Source organism: Chlorocebus sabaeus, chromosome 20 (genome assembly GCF_047675955.1).
Source record: "Chlorocebus sabaeus isolate Y175 chromosome 20, mChlSab1.0.hap1, whole genome shotgun sequence".
In the NCBI taxonomy this organism is placed as follows: Eukaryota; Metazoa; Chordata; class Mammalia; order Primates; family Cercopithecidae; genus Chlorocebus; species Chlorocebus sabaeus.
Window position 1 is genome coordinate 67,669,610 of NC_132923.1, and position 22,530 is coordinate 67,692,139.

The window sequence follows — 22,530 nt, forward strand, 5'->3', positions numbered from 1 at the left end:
GGGAAAGCATTAAGTTTCTGTGAGAATTCAGTAAATAAAATTAAAATTGGAAGGAGGCACTACCCCTAGATGCTATTTATGCAACTATTCTTTTCATTTTATTTACCAGAAAGGTTCACCAAAACCTAAAATTTTCCCGTTCTTACTGCCTTGCTAAATTTTAGCCTTGTGTTTTGTTTTCATGGTGGTGGGGGAATCTTCTTTTGAAATACTTTTGTTTTTGGAGAGAAGCATGAATAATTTCTAACACAGAGAAAACCATCAGGCAGCCTGGAGCAGATCTTCCTCTTGGTTCTCACATTTTTTTTCATGGTACCCATTTTTTAAATGTGTAAATTTTACTTGAAAATTGGGATTAGTGGGTTGTCTTGAAAAGAAATAAAATCTGGTCACAGTGAACCCACATTTCTGCATGACAAACCTCAGCAGAAGTTGGGACATGTGAACTCCAGCTGCCTAAGTCCCCACCAGGCTCTATTGTCTCTCCATGCCTGCCAGACTGTTTTACTCAGTTAAGCTGCTGGAATGACTCCTAAAGGTATGTATGCATACATTTGTAAATAAATATGTTAATTTTTGAACAGCAGAATAATACTTAAAAGAGAGGGAGAGGCAGCCTCCAAGTCTACCTCTGATTACTTTACAAATTTTCCTGGAATAAGTGTGATCTTAGGCAATTTTCTCATTTGTAAAACCAGAAATAATATTTGTAATTCCTATCTTTTGTAGTTTTATGACAATCACTAAGATGCTGCATATAAAACATTTGATCATAATGACTGGTACTCATAGGTGTGCAATAAATGTTAGCTACAAATGTTCTATGACAGCAAAATAAATGTAGTTTTAACAATTGACTTTGAGTTTCTATGAGTAGCAGATGCCTTGTTTCAGGATCTTTGATTTTCAGTTGCACTGTTCCCATTGAATACACTGAGATAATTGCCAGTGGACATGCTGCGTCTGTCATTCTGGGTGAGATCACTTGGTCTTGTGCTTTGCGCGGGGTAATGAGTATATTAGGAAAAACTGAAGCAAACATGTGGGTGGATATTTCTTGTCAGAGCTTTGATTTGGATTCCTTGCAGAACAACAGAAATATTCATTATATTTTCATTTCTCTCAAATGCAAAGAATAGCAGAGTTTCAAAAACAGGAGAGTGAGGCACTACCCTAAAGGAAGTTGTTTTAACACATTTCAAAGCAGCCTCTAGGAATCAAGGCATCATAGATGTTTTCCTCATTATTTCTCCTGATCATTATTTGGCACCTTTATTTGTTTTGATCCCTTCTTACAGACTTGCCAATGTTAATTTGCTGCAAATGTGATTTTTGGACCAGCAAAGGGTCTGCAGCTCATGCAGAGTATAGTAGATCATTAAATAGATTTCTGATTTACTGCCCTTAATATCTTCTTCAGGAACAGCAGTAGAAGCTTGTGGTTGGGGGTGGAGGATCTCTGATTACAATCATGGGTAGAGAAATGGTTTCTTCTGACATTTTTCTTTCAGAGAGACTAAGCAAAACTGCCATACAGTTTAACAGTACCCTTCTTAACTCACTGCAGGTTGCCATGGAAACAGGAATCTCGCCTCAACATGAAAGGCATTTAGGAAATCTGTTAGGTTTTAACACTAGCATGATCTAAGCATCCTTGCTCACCACTAACAAGTCTAGCATCTCTTTTAGAATATCATTAATACTCATTAAATTTCTCTGCATATGGTTTTGGAGGTCTTCATATCATCTTTGATTTTAAAAAATTTTTTTGTGAGTGACCATCTTATCAGAGAATATGTATTTTGAGAACTATACTTAGCTCATCTAGCACATGAAATAAGACTCACTTTTACTTACACTGTTATTTTCACATGATTCAGATTTAGATTTTAATAGAGAATAGCATGATTCCAATGGCAATTAAGAAAATGTGCTAATACTTGGGAAATGTATTTATAAGAAAGAAGGACCAAGTGGGAATTTTTGTTCTGTAAACAAAGTTTAATATAAAATGCCCCTATGGTTACTTGTTTGTGCTGGGTAACTTTTTTTTTTTTTTTTTTTTTGAGACGGAGTCTCACTCTGTCGCCCAGGCTGGAGTGCAGTGGCTGGATCTCAGCTCACTGCAAGCTCCACCTCCCGGGTCTATGCCATTCTCCTGCCTCAGCCTCCCCAGTAGCTGGGACTACAGGCGCCCGCCACCTCGCCCGGCTAGTTTTTTGTATTTTTTTAGTAGAGACGGGGTTTCACCGTGTTAGCCAGGCTAGTCTCGATCTCCTGACCTCGTGATCCGCCCGTCTCGGCCTCCCAAAGTGCTGGGATTACAGGCTTGAGCCACTGCGCCCGGCCTGTGCTGGGTAACTTTTAGGTTAGCATTCATATATTAGTTGAGTTTTGCCAAGTAATTTAATTTTAGCATTTGTTTTCTAAGACAGTCTACTTAGGAATCTTAAAACACCTAAAAATCTTTTAAGGTTATGTTTCTGGCAAAATCAGTTTGACTTTTTGTTTTGTTGAACTATAAAATGTGATTCAAGAGCCACTTATTTGCTTAAAACAACTATAGTAATGGCTAAATCACCATTTTCTTCTATTTTACAAAAGAAGGAAAATGTAGGTGTACTTTTAGGGAAAAAAATGAGAAAAGGTCTATAAATTATGACTCAAAATCTTACTTTTTCAAAAATGTGAAATGAAAGAAGTCACTTGTTCAGTAGTTAATCTTCTCCAGTTGACCATGACTTCACAAATTGGTGTATTTCTTCCCCTTATTGAAAGATTTTTAGTGGCTCTCAATGCTTATTCCTGGCATACAGCAAGTGGCAAGTTGTGATGAACACGGACTTTGGAGTGAGAAAGCCCAAGTTTAATTCTCAACTCCGTCACTTGCCAATTGGGTGAAATTGCACAAGATATTTTAAGCCCCCTGCACCTTTTTTCATCATAAAGTTGTTATAAGAATTAAGTGAGACAATGCATGTGCCACACACACATACTGGCACATAATACATCCTCAGTGAATTCAATTACAAGTATTATTATATTAATTTTATAGCTTGGGTAATTCGACAGCACAGGTAAGCCAATATGTCTCTTTTTACTAAAATCAAGTCTCTTAGCAGAACAGTCAACCAGGTATAAATTGGGCTGCTTGTAGCTCTCCTTCTTCTTGAGCTTGTTGTTTACCTTTGGGAAAAGTGGATTAGTAATAAAATGTCCAAAACCCAGAGGATAGATAAGAGAATAACATATTAAGAACAAGCACAAACTGGAAATTTGATTTTTAGGTGGAACGTTGAACAAAACCAACCAACCAGTCATTTCTAGTTGAGAAGTCAGAGCATGTCTATAAGCAGTTCATTCATTGGCTTGTGTAGCTTTGGGACCATAATGAATTGGTGCATAATAAATTATTTATCATGAGCAGATCCAGAGTCCTATAGGATTATTCTAATTTGGTGTTTAATTTCTTTTATGTTGAGGTTTAAAGATAAAATGAAGTATATCGCTTTCCAACTCACCACGAATCAAAAGGGAATAAAGAAAGTAGTAATCAGATGGAGACAAAAAGTCAATTTGATTAATGACTTAAATAATTAGCTCTTAAGAATGTTGGTTGGGGTAACAGTGAGATTTTAAAAACTGTACCAAATATAAACATGTACAAATATAAACACCCAGTCCTGGGCAGCACTGGAAGAAAGCAGCCTTCCCTCCTCAGGGAAAGAGATTACCAGTATAAAACTCACAGCAGGAATGAGAAGAGCAGAAAGCATGCTCACAGCAGGCAGGCAGCTTCCAAGGACAAAGCAAGCAGAGAGCAACTGAGATGTCTAAGGCCAGTACCTGCTCTGGCCAACAGCAGACAGGAGCATGTATTCTTTGGAGACAGGCAGATACAAAACGAAAGAAGCTATAAGAGAAGGGTCAAGCCATGCATTCTCAGCTTATTTCCCTTAGTACCAATCAGATAAAAAGGTAGTAAGAGAGGCCAGGAAGTCTTACTCCAATGGATGGTAGTCTACCTTAGTGTGAAATAAGTGTGCTGGTTTGCTAGGGTTACCATGACAAAATACCCAACTGGGCGGCATAAACAAAAGTAATATGTTTTATCACAGTTCTGGAAGCTGGAAGTACAAGATTAAGGTATTGGCAGGTTTTGTTTCTTCTATGGCCTCTCTCTTTGCTTGCAGATGGCCACCTTGTCCTTTGTCCTCACGTAGCCCTGGTGTTTCCTCTGTGTGTTTGCACACCTCCGGTCTCTCTCACTCTCTCTCTCTGTGCACGTTCAAATTTTCTCTAATAAGGACACCATTCAGATTGCATTAGGGCCAACTCTAATGGCCTCACTTAACTTAATCGCCTCTTAAAGGCCCTATCTTTAAATACAGTCTCATTCTAAGATACTAGAGGTTAGGGCTTCAACACATAATTTTTGAGGGGATACAGTTTAGCTTATAACAATATGTTCACCTTAACAGCACAGTAATAACTATAGATTTTGCATTGCAATTAATACTTTGCTAACTTCTTTTTTTTTCACTGAAAAAGAATCTTGCCTCTTAGACAGCCTTTTCCGGAGTTAAGCTGTGTTCACAATGAGGGTCAAACCTGCAGCTTACAGCTTAAAAACTCAGTGATGTATGCAAGCAAAATGAGGAATTGCCAAGTCCACTTAAAATGACCATTTGCCATATAGTTATTTGATAGACCCATTAAATTCCAGTAAATTCAAAATGTTCCAATGTGGCTAATCATTCCAGAAATGCCAATAAAAATGAAACAATAAAAAATTATTTTTTTAAATTATAAGAATTATATTTTTCGGCCGGGCGCGGTGGCTCAAGCCTGTAATCCCAGCACTTTGGGAGGCCGAGACGGGCGGATCACGAGGTCAGGAGATCGAGACCATCCTGGCTAACACGGTGAAACCCCGTCTCTACTAAAAAGTACAAAAAACTAGCCAGGCGAGGTGGCGGGCGCCTGTAGTCCCAGCTACTGGGGAGGCTGAGGCAGGAGAATGGCGTAAACCTGGGAGGCGGAGCTTGCAGTGAGCTGAGATCCAGCCACTGCACTCCAGCCTGGGCCACAGAGCCAGACTCCGTCACAAAAAAAAAAAAAAAAAAATTATATTTTATTAAAGATTTGTTTTGTTATAGTTCTATGTGATGTGGAGTTCTAAAGTCACATAAACTTTTTCTTCTGGAGAACAGCTTGTTTAAATAAAGCTGAATACTGTTAGAGAGTAAGAAGAAAGATAAAGCCTGTTACCTTTGGCACAAATAACTATGAATGAAAAGAAATTAAGTGAAGCTATGAAGAAAAATCATTTGTTCTTTCACAGCATCTTTGTATGGAGACATCAAGAACTTTAAAAATGCTCATTAGTTACATTATATGATACACTGCACCTTGAAAATTCCCTCTTGTCTTAGTGCATTTTGTGCTACTATATCAGAATAGACAGACTGGATAATTTATAAAGAAGAGAGATTTCTTACAGTTCTGGAGGTTGGAAGTTCAAGGTGGAGGTACACACAACTGGTGAAGGTTTTTATGTTGTGTCATCCCATAGTGGAAGGCAGAAGTACAAGAGAACTCAAGAGAGCAAGGGGTGGGAGGTAATCTTGGTTTACAACAAACCCATTCCAGTGATAATCACGTAAATCCATTTATGAGGGCAGATTCCTCGTGAATCTAATCACCTTTGAAAGACCCCGCCCTCAAAACTGTTGCATTGGGGATTAAGTTTCCCACTCATGAAGTTTGGAGGACATATTCGAACCATAGTGCCCTGAATTCAAATCTAAAATCTTTGGATCTTGCAACCAGACTGTGGAACAAAGAGAACGAAATAGAAGCTTTTTCAAGGATATTTAGATCCATGAGTAGGCACCAATGTTCTGCTCATCCTTTGAATATGCTACATAAATTGGGAAGAATTAGGACCAGGTCTTCCCCAAACTTCCGGATCATACTTCAATGTATAGTTAGATAATAGGGAAAATGGAATTAAGAAAAATAATTCATCCCCTGTGGTTTTGTGTTAAAATTACCGATAGGCCAGGCGTGGTGGCTCACGCCTGTAATCTCAGCACTTTGGGAGGCTGAGGAGGGTGGAACTCCTGAGGTCAGGAGTTTGAGACCAGCCTGGCTAACATGATGATGCCCTATCTCTACTAATAATACACAAAATTAGCCAGGTGTGGTAGTGGGCAGGTGTAATCCCAGCTACTCAGGAGGCTGAGGCAGGAGAATCGCTTGAACCCAGGAGGTGGAAGTTGCAGTGAGTTGAGGTCATGCCATTGCACTCCAGCCTGGGCAACAAGAGTACACTCTGTACCCCCCACCAAAAAATTACTGATATTAGTATCAAGAACTAAGATTAATTGAATCCTAATTCTATAACAGCACTGCTAAAACATTTAAAGTTTCATTATTTTAAGCCGCTCTTGTACATAACTACCATGGTACTCTGCAAAAGGCTGAGAAAAAACTAGAACATAGAATGAAATGTGGTGTCTGGCCCCATGGTGTTTATAGTTACTGAAAAACCAGACATTAACAACTATATAACAGCTATAGTACTTGCTCATGAAGTCAAAGTTAGTTATTGAAGAGAAGCACAGGAAGCAAAGACTCACTATGTCTGGATAATCAAGGAAGGCTTCACAGAGGAGAAGACAGTTAGCCTGGATGGTGATGGATGAGAATTTTGTAGGAAAATTTTTTCTAAAAGATTGAGGCAGAACATAAGAGAAGGACTGCTTAGTAGAAATGTATACGATGAAATATAATGAGTGGAATGTTGGATGTGGAAAAACAGTTTGATGTTAGATAATGGAGGGCTTTGATAAAGTTTTCCAGAAATGGGAGAAATAACACATGATTTTTGCAACTAGAAGATGTCTGAAAGCATGGAGAGAGTGGCATGTGGATAGGAAAGCAAGTGGTGAACAACTTTTCCTGGGAAAGCATGTACTCCCCAGTCTTAAATTTTTCAAGGGTAACCTGAACATTATGTCCTTTCCTAAGCTAATTTATTTTTATGTACCCAAGAGCTTTGAACATGTGGTCACTTAAATGAAACATCCTCACACATTCCATCTCCCTTTGAACAGCATAATATAATCATAACAGGAAAAATTTTAATTTGTTTCACCAACAAAAATATCTAAGTTCTTCCTAGTCTATCCTGTTAACATTTATATGCACTTACCTTAAGTTTGTGCTGTTAACTTTAGCGTCTTGTCTTCTGTTGTCTTGCCAGACTGTGAGCAAGACGCTAACCCCAAATGATGTAGTCAATGGTAAGTAAGCCTTCTTGCCTCTACTTTATAAAATATTCTCTCTTTTACTTTTATTTGAGTACTATTATCTCTTGTTTCATCATGCTGGTCATTACATCTTTGACCCATATGCCATTAAAATTGCAGCCAAGAGTTGGCTCAAAGCCATTCTCAGATGTTTGAGAGAACTCAGAAATGATCTCAATCCGATCGAGTGGCATCACAGAGGCTTTTCCTCCACTTATTGGCTGATGAACCTGTGTAGGGATTTTAGCTTCATCCTATGCATTCTTTCTTTTGAACAAATTCATGATGTTTGTTGATTAATGTTGCTGAAGTAAATTAAAGTACCTGACTTTTTAATTTTTAATTTCAACTTTAATTTTATATACAAGAGGTATATGTGCAGGTTTGCCACATGGATATATTGCACCGAGGTAGTGAGCACAGTACCCAATAGGTAGTTTTTCAACCCATGTCATCCCTGACTCCCGCCTCTAGTGATCTGTAGTGTCTGTTGTTTCTGTTAATGTCCATGTGTGCTCAATGTTTAGCTCTCACTTATAAGTGAGAACATGCAGTATTTGTTTTTCTGTTCCTTTTTTAATTCACTTAGGACATGGCCTGCAGTTCCATCTGTGCTGCTGCAAAGGACATGATTTCATTCTTTTTTTTATGGTTGTGTAGTACTCTATAATATATACTAATATGTACCACATTTTCTTTATCCAGTTCCCCATTGATGGGTACCTAGTCTTTGCTATTGTGAATAGTGTGACAAGAAACTTAGGAGCGCAAGCATCTTTTTGGTGTAATGATCTATTTTCCTTTGGGTATATACCCAGTAACGAGATTACTGGGTTAAGTTATTCGAGAAATCTCCAAACTGCTTTCCACAGTGGCTGAACTAATTTACATCCCCACTAACAATGTATAAGTGTTCTCTTTTTTCCACATCCTCACCAGCCTCTGTTGATTTTTACTGTTTAATAATAACCATTCTGACTGTTATGAGATGGTATCTTATTGTGGTTTTGATTTGCATTTCTCTGTTGATTAGTGATAATAAGCATTAGATCCTTAACTTTCACCATTTACAAAAATTAACACAAGATGAATTAAATATTTAAATGTAAGACCTCGAAACTATAAAAATTCTGAAAGAAAACCTAGAAAACACCCTCCTCGACACTGGCCTTGGCAAAGAATCTTTGGCTAAGTCCTCAAAAGAAATTGCAACAAAAACAAAACTTGACGAGTGGGGCCAACTAAAGATGTTCTGTACAGCAAAAAAAAAAAAAAAAAAAAAAAAAAAAAAATTCAACAGAATATAAAGATAACCTACAGATAAGGAAAAAATATTTACAAACTATACATCTGACACATGTCTAATATCCAGAATCTATAAGGAACTTAAATCAACAAGCAAAAATAAATAACCCCAGCTGGGCGCGGTGGCTCACACCTGTAATCCCAGCACTTTGGGAGACCTAGGCGGGTGGATCACAAGGTCAGGAGATCAAGACCATCCTGGCCAATGTGGTGAAACCCCATCTCTACTAAAAATATAAAAATTAGCTGGGCGTGGAGGCACATGCCTGTAATCCCAGCTACTCGGGAGGCTGAGGCAGGAGAATAGATTGAACTAGGGAGTCAGAGGTTGCAGTGAGCCAAGATGGCACCACTGTACTCCAGCCTGGTGACAGAGTGCGACTCCTTCTCAAAATAATAATAATCATAATAATAATCATAATAAAACGATTAAAAATGGGCAAAGGACATGAACCAAGACTTCTCAAAAGAAGACATTCAAACAGCTTACACACATTAGAAAACACTGTGCTTTTTATATGTATTGACAAATCATAATTTTGATTGGTCTTTACCCAGTGATGACATTAAAATGTATAGAATTCTTAGTGTATTGACTCTGGTATACCAAAATGCCTGACAACCCCACTTAAATGTCTCACTGGTATCTGAAACTTAACATGTCCCAACACAACTTCTCCTGTTGCTTCCAACCACTTTTTCTCCATTTCATTAAATGGAATGACTATTCACCTACTTGACCAAGACTTACACGTAGGAATCATTCTATGCTCCTTTTTTCCCTCCCTATACTTTAAATGCAATCTGTCACCAAGTCAAGTCAGTTTTATTCTTAAAATATTTTTAAAATTTAACCTCTTGCTACCACCTTCATTGCTACTTACCAAGTAAAAACAACCTGGATTGCTTCGGAATCCTTCTAATGTCTCTGCTTTTACTCTTGTTCCCTCCATTTATTCTCAATACAGAAGCAAACGAATTCAGCTTTTAAACATGTAAATTAGATCATATTCTGATTGCTCAAAATCTCCCAATGCTCCAATACCTTCTTGTTGCAGTCAGAAAAATATATCAGCTTCATTCCATGGTGCACATCTAAGGCCCATCACCCTCTCCCAAATATCTGGGCAAACTAATTAGGAAGCTCAGCTGCTCCCTGCTTTGATGCAGGGAAAAGATTCAAATCAAGATCTTTGCCTCAGCCCCAAGCCTAACCACAATTTAAAAATCCAAGCCAGTCTCCTTTTCTTGCTCTGTGAAGCCATCTGTGGGCCAGCTTGGGAAGTCTACCTTGCTCTCTCAAAAAAACTTATTATATAAGGAATAAATCTATTCATATTCTCTTGGGGTGTGTGTGTGTGTGCTCATGATCAGTCTTGACAGCCAAAGCAAATTTGGGTGTGGATTCATCTTGCTTCTGCACAATGACTATCTAACAATGAAGGAATGAATAAATGATTCTTTCTGTGTGCTTTGTCTTCTAAAACTATTCCAAAATAAACTATTCTCTAATCCATTATTTTTTATTTTTTAACATGTTATTTGTATGTTTGTTCTCTTGTATGGCCTATGAAGGTTCTGTTAGTATCTGCACATCTGTCTGTCTGTCTGTCTATCTATCTATCTATCTATCTATCTATCTATCTATCTATCTATCTAATCTATCTATTTTATCTCTTTCCTCATCAACTTGGAGTTATCATACTTGCCTCATTTACTTTTGGTGCTGTGTATTACTTTCACTCCAATATCTTCATAACTAAAATTAATGGGAGGACCCCCATAATTTCTGCTTAAAGATTTAGAGTTTGGGGCTTATTATTTCTTCTGTGAGGGTTTTTTACATCATGTATCACCAAATGTTACCATTCCTGGATGTTTTGAGTGTAGGGAGAACTTTCTTTCCTATTTATCAACCTGCTTACTATTAAGAACAATTTATCTACTCTAATGGGAATTTGATCTCCTTGTATTTATCTCTGTCAAATTTTCCAGCTTTTGAAATAAATTTCAACTACTATCATATTATGGTCAGAAAACACATTGTTTCTTGCTTTATTACAGTGTCTATTTACATAAACTATATCACTTTCCTTGGGGATTACTTCACATTTTTGATAATACTGACCAACATATGAGCATAGATATTCAGATCTAGATTCTATAATCTCACTCACATACAAATCATACATAAATGTGTAGTTCCTTGATCACTTGTTTATTTCTAAACCTAAAGCCCAGAAGTAAGTAGATTTACTCCATGTTTCATGCTCTAAGTTATACACAGAGCAAGTACTATGCTCTCTGTGGAATCTTCTCTCTCTTGCATTTATAGTCCAAGCCTAGTGTTCATTGTCTTTTTATAATAGCTCAGCTTTTCTCCTGATATTTTATGTCTTTCTAAAATGAACATATGAAAAAACTACTCTTCTCTTTGATTTGATGATCAGTGCTTTTCCATCATTTCAGGACCCACTTGCTATCACAGACCTTCCCTTTTCCTGTGGTTAATAACCTAGAAGAGTATTTTTAACCATCTAGAATATTATGACTAGATGAAATAGCCTGTTTGTCGGGAGCATCGTTCTCATTAGGTCATGTACGGTCAACGCATGTAACTTGCTTACATCACGTGGTTAACTCACTTACATTCTCTGAGTAATACTTCAGAGCTCGTCACAAGAAAGAATGCCTGGTGGCCATTCTAGTACACTGAAATGATATCAAGAGATGACACATATCATTAATAAGAACCCTAAACATAATCTCTTATCAAAACTTTTCATCTTCAATTTTTTTGTAGTTAGTGACTGATCAGAGAGGGGCCTGCTGGGCTGATCAGGCAAAGCTTTACTCTGAGGCTGGATCATGACCGAGGTCCTCTGCTTCATCAGTCTAGAAACATGCTCTGATTGTTGCTCTCTGAAGTGAGGAAGCTAAGACTTCTACTCACAAGAGACTGAGAGAAAAATGTTTTTCTATTAATAAATAAAATGAGATAAAACTCAGCAAAGGAGCAGAATATTTGATTTACACATCCCGTTCTTCTGAGAATTGCCATATGAGAAAATACAGGGTCATTATGTGAACTTGATATGACTGCAAGGGGGATTGTTAAGGCCAGTATAATAGACCTTTAACACTGTGATGAGCACCTCCACTGTCGGGTCAAACATGCCAAGTGAGTTTCAGGCCTTCCCTGGGATGGTTTTCTTGTGTTCTGGTGGAATGCAGACCACTTTCTCTCTGTTAACACATTCTTTCATGAGACAAGAGCTTAAAAATAATAGCTACCTTCTATTAAGTTTCTACAATGTTATTAATGTCTTAATATAATAACAGTTAACACTTTTAAATACCTACTATGCTGCAGGCACTATTCTAAGTAACTCGCTTATCTTCACCACAACCTTATGAAGTAGGTATTTATTACAATCTCCATTGTTAAAGATATACTGAGAAACGAGTACTCTTTACAGAAGAATGTATAAAATGTGAATAATGATAAAATGAACACCTAAGTATTCACCATCCCTCTTAAGAAATAAAACACACATCACTTTCCTCTCCTGTCCCATCTTAATGAACCATTATTTTGAATGTGTTAATAACTTCTCTCTTCCCTAAGGTTTTTTTTTTTTTTTTACTCTATCCTGAATATCAATACAGGATTTCATGTTTTCTATGAATTGCTGATATCTTCTCCAATTTTATGTCTTTTTTCTGTTCACTGTATCCTTTGTAATTAATTTTAATGTAGTAAAATTTATCAATTTTTCTGTTTGTGATTTATAGCCCAAGTTTCTTCTTGAAAATATCCCACTCATTCTTGAGTTTATAATGATGATATTCCATATTGCTTTCAAGAGGCTTTATAGTTTTGACTTTTATCCCCTGGAAATGATTTTTATGAGTGATGTGACATATAGGTAATCATTTACATTTTACAGATAAAAAAATGACACAAGGTGATTAATTGCCTTGCTCAAGGTTCACAGATGGTAAATCATAGAGCTAGAAATTGAACCCAGGCAGTCTGGGTCTGGATGCTGCCTCCTCAGGTATAACTACAGCAAGTACACAGACGCAGTAATGGATGTTCAGGGAAGTGAAGTGACTTGTCTAAGGTAACACAATCAGTAAGAACTACCTACAGAGAATATGCAAAATTCAACATGCTTCATACCAGAGTTCATACACTTTCCTTACTATGGACTGCCTCCTAGGACCACATCCTGGTCTTATGATTCTGTTTCTACAAATTCTCCTTTCTCCTTCCTTTGGGGAACCATTTTATTCTTTAGTTACTTTTGTAAAGAGCTGGTTTTAGCCATATTCTTTCTATGTAACTGGTTTAACCCACAAAGTAAAAATTTATCTCTTAATTCTGAATTTATCTGATGTCATGTTTCTCTGAATTTACCACAGTCTTATTTCTTAGTCTGAATTTATATGTAATTTGTACTTCTTAGAGTCCCATCTGCTGACCTTCTAATATTGTGCATTCAAATGCTATTTATAGCAGATCATCTTACTCTTAGCTTCTTGTTACCTCTTTTTCAATGATTGCAATTAACACTTCAAGGATTTCTTTGATCTCCCTACTTTCCTTCTCCTTGGGCTCATCTTTTACTGTTTCTTTCATTTAATTCACACTCAGCTAGTTCTACACAAGTCAAAGATAATAGCTGACTCTTCCCTGCCATGCCTTGCTAGGATAGAGATAAAGGTAAACTTTTTGAACAAAGTTGGCCACTGTTTCTTACTCTTAAAGATGAATTATAAATGCTCAGCCTTGTGGTTAGTTTGGCTTTCAATGAAGCAAACTTAAGTTATTTCTGGAGTTTTAGAAGGTCTCTGATACAGCCTAAATTAGCTCTAAGTACAACTGTCATGCATAGAAATTACTCTTTTGATTTTGCTAATATATCTCTCCCTGCTCAAAATGCCATTTGTCCTATGGTTACCTACTGAAATTCTGCTCATCATTTAAAGGTCAAGTCAGATATCACCTCCCTGTGGGTACTTTTCTGATCAGCCAAAGCAGAATCCAGTGCACAACTAAAGCATTTTACATCACTCTTAGCTTAATACATTCAGTTTTAGATTACTTTAGTATTGTACATATGGAGTCTCCCAATATATTGCAAGTTCCTTCAGGAAAACAACCTAGAACTTATTTTAGGTAACTAACTACAACAGTCTTTCTTGTTGGGATTATAGTTTTCTAATGAGAATTTTATAGGCCTATTGTAATATATTTGAAGGTATGTATTAAGCTTAAATGAATGACATGATTAGGTGGGCTGAATAATCCCTTTTTCCTTCATGAAATTATTTAGGATTTACTCTATACCTGGAATTGTATCTTGCAGTAAAGATAATGGCATGAATATAACGCAGGTTCTATCTCATAGACTGCTGAGGTAGATAGATGAGAAACAAAAGAGAGGCCGTGTGGTGTCACGGAAATGCCCATGCTTGAGTGTCAGCACAGCTCCTTGGTTACCAGCTTTGGCATGTGCTATTATTGGTAGAGCCTTGGATATGCCTTCTAGTCTAATGGTGCCTAAATGTTTTTATTTGCAAAATGATGGGAATAAATTTTCACCTTTTGGGAAAGCTTTTAGGTATGGAGATAATACACAATTATCAATAGATGACAATGATGATGATGATTATTATAGCATAATATAACATATTAGCTAATGTGAAAGCAGCCAAGATAGTTTTAAAACAATTCAGACTGGAGGATTAATTTAGATGACTAAGTTAATCAAGTGGTATGTTCACCAAAACCAGACTTGTCCTTGGGACACAGTTTGCTTGTAGAAAGAACTACTGTCAGGAGCCCTTCAAATTTCATATGCAAGAGAATAGGGAAGTAGATAAAAGTTATTTAATGATTGTTATCTGTCACTTTCTTATTAGTGGCCGTATAAAGGCCATTATAAGGTTTTAATATGCTCTCCATTGGCATAATAGCTATGTGAATACATGGGCATTATAATCCCCTTATTACAGACATAGAAACTGAGATTCAGAGAAGTTCAGTGTCTTACAGTCACACAACATCTCTGATATTGTAGTCTAAAAAGCCTAATTATACTTCAAGAAAAGCTTGTGTGTGTGTGTGTGTTTGTGCGCATGTGTGTGTTTAGCCATTTTACCAGGGAGCATGTTATTGAATAATGACTTTGAACATCTTCCCTTATTAACTCCATTTCAGGTGTGTTTTGGGAACAGTGTCATCTTTTTGTTGCACCAAATGACACATAATGTACTGTCCAGGATAACAACTGAAACCTAAAGTGTTCTTTAAAAAATTCCAATCTGAGTTTTTAGAATGTAGTGGGCCTATGACTACTGGCAAATGGAGGTAATCTTTGCCCTCCTAGATGAGCAAGTAGCTGATGTACCTCTTACATAGTGGAATAGAAGACTATTATTTCTAGATGAAATAGTCTGCCTGTTGGGAGCATCATTCTCATTATATAATCTAGGTTGAGTTGATGCAAAGGGTATAATTAAGCATCACTACAAATTTTGTCGGTGCCTCCTGTGGCTGGTCCTATTCCTTTCTTTTCTTTAAATTACTGGAACATGTTTGGCTGTACTTTACATTTCATATATACTGTGATGTAGTCAGGCTTTCAATATTATAGTCTTTTAATTAAAGAAATATCCAAAATTTGTTATGAAATAATATTACTGTATATTTAACACTGAATTGTTTATGTTCTTCTCCTTTACTATAAATTTGTGAAAATGAAGGTTCTTACATGTATTAGTAACATTATAGTACAAATATATTTATGTTATATATATTTGTGTACTATATATCTTAAATGTATATGTACATAATTACATATGTATAAATATATGCATATATAGCCTCTTAAAGTAGTCTTTTCGACAAAATAATCAACAAGATAAATAATGAGTAGAATTCAAAGTATTTTTGAACATGGTTATATATATGTTCACGTCTTCAAACTTGAGGAACACTCTGCTAGTGTTTTTAATACTAAACATGAAAATGACATATAAAAGGGAATATATTTGTCCATGGAAAAAAATAGATGAGTATTCTGAGGTGATACCTTTCATAACTGGAGTGGCCTCACTATGTGGCATACTAAAGCCTTGGCAACAAGGACAATGAGGAGAGGAAAGAAACTAGAATTAAAGGATATAGGGCCTGGCTCGGTGACACTGAGTCTAGTCAACATGCAAGCCCTGGCATGGTTTGGGCAGATGTCAGCACCTTTGCTTGGGGAACATGGAGACAGGAAGAATGCCAAATCTGGCCTGCGTGGCAGTGTGAAGGGCTGTTAACTAATATAACCTAGTTGGTGGTGGTGGTCTAAGGACGATGTCATGTATCTTATAGCCTTGGGTAGAAAATCAAGGAGACATCAAAGAGAGGAAAAGAATCACCTGGTAAGAGCTGCACAGGTTTCACGGCCGTGTTGGTTTCAGGAAAGATCATTGTCTTATCAGGCAAGTGGAACAGGCCTGCCTTGTCCTCTGGAAGTAAGTGTCAACATACCGTAGGAGTCAGGGAGCAGAGAAAACTGTGACTTGGAATCTACTTAAACTTAACCAAATGGTTATCCATGGCACACCAGACACTGGGCCTATTTATTACACAATCCAAAGCCCATCACATGATAAACACAGAGCTTCTTACATAGCCTCTGACTTTGCCATAGTTGGCTCAGAGAAAGGGGCAGATGAATAGGGGTTCGGAAAGGCAGAGTCAGCAAGAAATTAAGTTCACTTAAAACTGCAGCCTGTTACTGACCTACCAGATAATATCAGAGAATAGAAACGAAAAATGGGATAACAAATAGCCATTGCTCCACTTGCAGCTGATACGATAATTTGTTAGAGGTTTCTCAATCTGAAAAACAAAATCTCCCTGTCTAAAAGTCCAACTCAGGCTTCTTGGGGATCAATAAATACTTGAAAAAAAGATTATCAAATGAAGGTAGGAAACAAGCTACCTTAGATTAAGGAACAAAGACAAAAGCAACCTTCATTTTTGTAATTTTTCCCATAACTAAATATTTCCAAATGCTTTACAAAGCTTTTAATTGCATGCTAGCAGCAGAGGAAATGCTGGTACTGCTATGTGCCACCTTTAGCCTACACAGCGCAGGGAACGTCAAATGAACTCACTAGGTATAAGGGATTTGCAGAAAGTTCACTCGATCTCTTCTCTTGGAAAGCACACCTTCTCATTTCCAAGCACCCACACATTTAATGGGGAATAAAGTGGCCTATCTACAATGCTTTCACTGAGTAGTCATGAAAACAGGAAAGTAGTCAAGATGGGGTGATAGAAGTGGGTGACACTTGCGACCTAAGATTCCAGTTAGAACCTTATGATGCAAATATAGGCAGGGCTAGGAAACAGCGAGACTCATGTGCATCCACAGAAAAAGACCTGAGCACCAAGTAGGGTATGAGAGTAGAGGGCAGGGAAGCTTTAGAGAACTTCAGCTGGAGAGAGACAGAATTGGCAAGACCTGGGGTATATAAAATGGTCCAGAAACATTTTAGGTTTCTCTTTTTAAAGATTGGCCTACATTTCAGCACACCCACTCTCTTCAGATCTATAGGTAACAAAGAGCTCCCACAAGCCCTTTCTCATCTGGCCCTTAGTACAGGGACAGCATGACTAACCAGACCCTGAAATAATTCAACTGTGAACTTAGATGAGTCAAGGCCTGGAAGCCTGAAACCCTAAGACTCAATGGGAGAATTGCTTATATTTTAGTATAATAGGATTATGAATAACTGTATGGACACAGCAAGAGATGAGACTCTATATTATGCAAGAACCTTGGGAGGAAGGGCCTGGTATAGCTTTGAAATGATTTCAGACTTTATTTCATATAAAACAGACATCTACTGAAAGATTTTAGGCAGTAGCAAGATAATTATTAATTCACTTTTTCAGTAAACATGGACTGAGTGCCTGCTTCTTTGCAAGCATTAGGGATGAATAACACACAGCGCTCTATCTCAAGGAGCGTACAGTTTGGTGGGTGAGCCTCTCGTGTAAACTAAAAAATGCAGCTAAGTATTTATTGGTAGTGCTATAGTAACATCATATTTTATGCTTATTTAAGGATAATAAAGAAGGATGAGAGGTTGGTCAATTTAACCTAAGTGTTGGAGGTAAGGGATTTGAACATAAAAGCTAAAAGTGACTGATAAGATAACTTTTGAAAGATCAGTAAGAGCTCATTAGGTGAAGAACCAGGGAAAGGGCATTCTGAGTACAGGCAGACACATGATCGGGCATGGAGATTTCAATCCGTCTGACTTGTATGGGAAAGTGTCTGAGTCTATCTGCAATGCAGGGGTGAGTGGGTGGGGTTAATAGCAGCTAGAGATACAAATCATCACCTTTGAGCCCACACTAAGGGGTCCTGACTCTGGCAGCAGTGTGGAAAACAGGTGAAGTTTGGGGTCAATAAACAGGTTAAGAGATCATCACAATTGCCCATTCAAAAAGATCATGACACTAAACAAAACAACAGCAATGGGGATGAGAGTAGTTGTCAGGTGTCAAGCAGTTAAGGCTGCAGACATGATGTGGAGATGAGGAAGGAGGAGTTTTCCAAGTTGACACTGTGGCTTCTGGCCTGGGTCATTCTGGCTGAGGAGGGTGTCTATTGCTTTAATCTTTGCCTCCAGGAAAAGGTAATAGTATTTCTTCAGTCAACCACAGACTATTTTATCATTACTAGTAAAGAATAGAAATAAGCACTTTGAAGTATTTGTTGCTTTATAAAGTACTTTTCCAGATGCATCTCATTTGTCTTCAGCACGTCCAGTAATTTAACATAGGGTTTGGCAATCAGCAACCACTTGTTGAATGAATAAATAAATGAATAAAAACAGTGTTCAATGATGTTGGATAGAGATTGAATATTGTGCCTGAATTTAAATCTTAAGCATTGTGAATCATTTTGAATCTTGAGTATTAATAATCCTAAGTATAGTGCCTATAGTTTGGATTGAATTCTGATTCAAAGCCTAGTGTTTATTGCAATGAACCATAACAGTAGCTTTCTACACAGAAGGAAAAATAAAGATATCAAGCCATAGCAATTGGTGTAAGATTGAGCCCCTTACCATTTTCCGCTCGTGGCCTCTAGTTATAAAATGGTAATAATATCTCTCTTAAGAGACTATTTTATGTTTAAATTAAATGAGATGATGAAATCTTCCAACACATGGGGGGTACTGGACACAAGTTAAAGGAATATGCTTTGATCATATGTTGCCCTACTTTACAGCAATTCTTTTCCTTTCTCATTCTTGCCAGTTTGTGAGATGCTGGCTACAGAATGTGGTCATTAAATTATTTCTAAAGATGATACAGAAAGGCTCTCAAGAAGACTCTACATCTTAGTACTTCCCTTAGCAATTTCCACACATTAACAATTCACATAAACAAGTTTCAGACTCAATTTTGTAACATAGACAATCATTCACTAGCAGGCAGCTACACTTAATGGCCATGTAGGATGAATGTATGGCCATGTAAGCTGAAGGAAATTCCTGGTCTCTGTCATTTAGGTGCTCTGACAGTACTTGAGTGAAAGATTCACTCCAGAGAGTTATGAAAAATTTTAGTGCTAGGATTTGAACTTTGTTGCTGTTGATTTGTGGGAAAAAGGAAATCATTCCAAATATGATTCAACAACGGGCTAGCTATCAATTCTAACCATTGGTCACTATTTGGCATGGTACAACGATTGAGCTCAGTAGACGTTTTACAACTGTATGTAATTATGCTTGACACACTATTATAATCAACAATGAAATCACAGACAATACAAAAGTGAAAGACCAGTGAGATGGGTAGAAAAGGCCCTTTATGACCAGGACATGTGGGTTCCAATATAAGCCCTGCCAAAAATGAGCACAATAACAGGATAAGTCTCTTGACTTTTCTGAGCTTCAATAAATTTTATAGTACATCACAGGGAATGGTAAGGTTTAATATAATGATATAGGTAAGATTGCTTTGTAAACTCTAGAATGCCATGTAAGTAATAAAATCAAGGTGCTATCTGTCGTTACAGTGATCTTCATCATCATCATTGTCCTTACTTCAAATAGTCTCAAACTGAGTTTCAAGTTCAGGGTATTGATTGAAAGAAGAGCACAAGGTAGCCATCAGTGGAGGTTCCCTTGAGAAGCAAAGTTCAATAAAAATATAAGAAACATATACAATTTTTAGTTTTCTAGCAGCCACATTTAGAAATGTAAACAAAATGCAAAAAAGAGTTGATGAGATTAATTTTAATAATGTATTTTTAACCTAATATATTCAAACTAATATAATTTTAACGTGCAAAAATGAGTTGATGAAATTAATTTTAATAATATATTTTAACTTAATATATTCAAACTAGTATCATTTTAACATGTAATCATTATAAAACTGATTTTACATTATAAAATGTTTAATTACTATAATTTTTACTCTTTTTATGTTTTCTTTAGAATTATAGCATAACTAGGATGCTAAATTTTCATCAGAAATACTTGATCTGCATTTAGTTTTTATAATATTTAGAGAAAAAGTTGATGTATGTATCTATGATGTTTCAAATACACTTAAAAGTTCTCTATAACTGAATGTAGGGCCAGTTTTTACATTTAAATTAATTAAAATTAAAAATTTGGTTTCTCAGTTACACTAGCAGCATTTCCAGGGCTCTGTAGGTACATGTGGTAGTGACTAACAGACTGGGTAGCATAAGCTCTAGAGTATAATAATGTTTGCCAGGATTGGGGTGGTAGAGAGAGAATAGTTCCACAGGTACTAGGAATCAGCAGGGACATGAGGATATAGGAGCACAAAAAACAATGTGTAAGAAGAAGAGTAATCATACTAATAATTTCTCACATTTCACTTTAAGAAGTACTTATTTAATATTTAAAATATGCCAGGTACTGGGGATTCAGTGATAATTATCCTTATCCTTGAGCAACTTAGTGGCCAACAGTGGAGTTAGATTAATAAAAGTTTATAGCAAGTTATAGTTTAACTAGAGTTATATGAGTGCTACTTCATCTTTTCACCACACTGTAAACTCAGTAGGAATTATCAGTGTTTTAGATGAGGGTAACTGAGCTCAGAAATGCTATTTTACAATATTGAGATGAAACTTTGGGTTCAAGGATACTACTCTGCACTCGACAGGATCATGCCAGAGGGGAGAATGTTTCCAGACTGTGCACTTGGTAGGTGCTCATGTCTTTTTCAAAATAATTGACATTACTGTCCTTTGGTATATATATCTACATTATTGGATTCTGACCACAGGGAAGAGTGAAAACACTCTAGAGTTTCGGCCGTCTTACCCTTTAGTAATTAGTCTTAAGATCCATCAGTAAAACATAGCTACTCCTTTTTAATTCAGAAACAGGCCCTGGGGTTGAAGATACTTTTCTTTTTCTCTTTCTCTCTGTCATAACTACTGGAAACATCTTTTTTCAAGGCAGGAGGGAAAGTCTAACCTATTTTAGAAGAGAAATCAATTTCAAGACTTAGAATCCTCTTGAGCAAGGTAAAAATCCTTAAGGCTCTGGCGGAGAATTCTCTCAGGAAGATCCACATCCTAATAAGGAGTGTCCCACATAATGAGCCTTCTCAGTTCCATGAATTGCAGCAACTTACTTTCCTCAAGAACTTGAAGCCAACCTGCTCTATGCGTCCCCTATCAAGTACATCTATTTGATATCTCTAGGCACATCTGTTCCACTGCTCCAATTGTCTTAAGTGTCTGATAGAGAGGCAGGTGTGAGTGTCAGGATCCTCTTTCTTTGGCAGCGAAAGTTTCTTCCTGTAGGAGCCACAAGCATCTTCATCTGATAGCCTGACTTCGTTCTGCTTCACTGGCTTTGATTCGGAACCCCTACACGTAAAGCCAAATTATTATTTCCCTTGACCTGCTGAAGTACCAAAGAGTAAAAATATTGCAGACCATTTTTCTAGTTTGCTATCTCTCTTGTATTGACTGTGCTCATCCATGTTGCTGTGCTGGAAGTTGCACTTAAAATATCATATAATGCAATGTTTTCTACCCATTGAGAAAGTGTCAAGAATGTCACTTCTGGAAAATAACTGTCTTTGAGAAAAAAAAATTAGATGTATAACTTAAGAAATGAAGTTAAAGGAAAAGGGGTGGCTTAATTTAGATTAAAGCTCAATAATGTGCTTTAAAAAAGAAATGTGTTTTTTATTCTGATTTTCATCACCATGGATTGTATCGCAATTTTTTTTTGTGCTGTGTATAAGAAAAAAGAATAGACTCAGCAAGGGAAGGAGAATAGATAAAGAAGGAATAAAGGGAAAGGAAATGCCAGGTGCAGTGGCTCATGCCTATAATCCCAGCACTTTGGGAGGCCGAGGCCGGCAGATCACTTGAGGTCGGGAGCTTGAGACCAGCCTGGCCAATATGGCAAAACCCTGTCTCTACTAAAAATACAAAATGTAGCTGGGTGTGGTGGCATGCACCTGTAACCCCAGCTATTCAGGAGGCTGAGACAGTAGAATTGCTTGAACCAGGGGGGTAGAGGTTGCAGTGAGCCAAGATTATGCCACTGCACAGAGCCAGACTCTGTCTCAAAAAAAAAAAAAAAAAAAGAAAAGGAAAGGAAAGACAGCATTTGCTCCTCTATGTCGTAATCATATCTTTATCATAGAAAAGTTTTCGTTACTTTAATCATGTTTTATTCTAGTACTGCATACTACCTTTTGCTATCAGTCCTGCACCCTTTACTTAAACTTCCATAACATAAAAGTGGGTTGTTAACACCCCCCACATAAAGACTTCATCCTGAATTATTTTGCTGACTCAGGCTGGATGGACAC

At 37.1% G+C, this 22,530-nt stretch overlaps 1 long non-coding RNA gene across 1 annotated transcript in view; it reads left to right on the forward strand.

Moving 5' to 3' along the window:
• Nucleotides 1–22,530, forward strand: part of LOC140709372 (uncharacterized) — a 34,107-nt gene that overhangs the window by 1,633 nt on the left and 9,944 nt on the right. The window contains exons 2-3 of the long non-coding RNA XR_012089882.1: nt 4,571–4,645; nt 7,271–7,310. This is a non-coding gene — a long non-coding RNA (uncharacterized lncRNA). The remainder of the gene's footprint in view (nt 1–4,570; nt 4,646–7,270; nt 7,311–22,530) is intronic.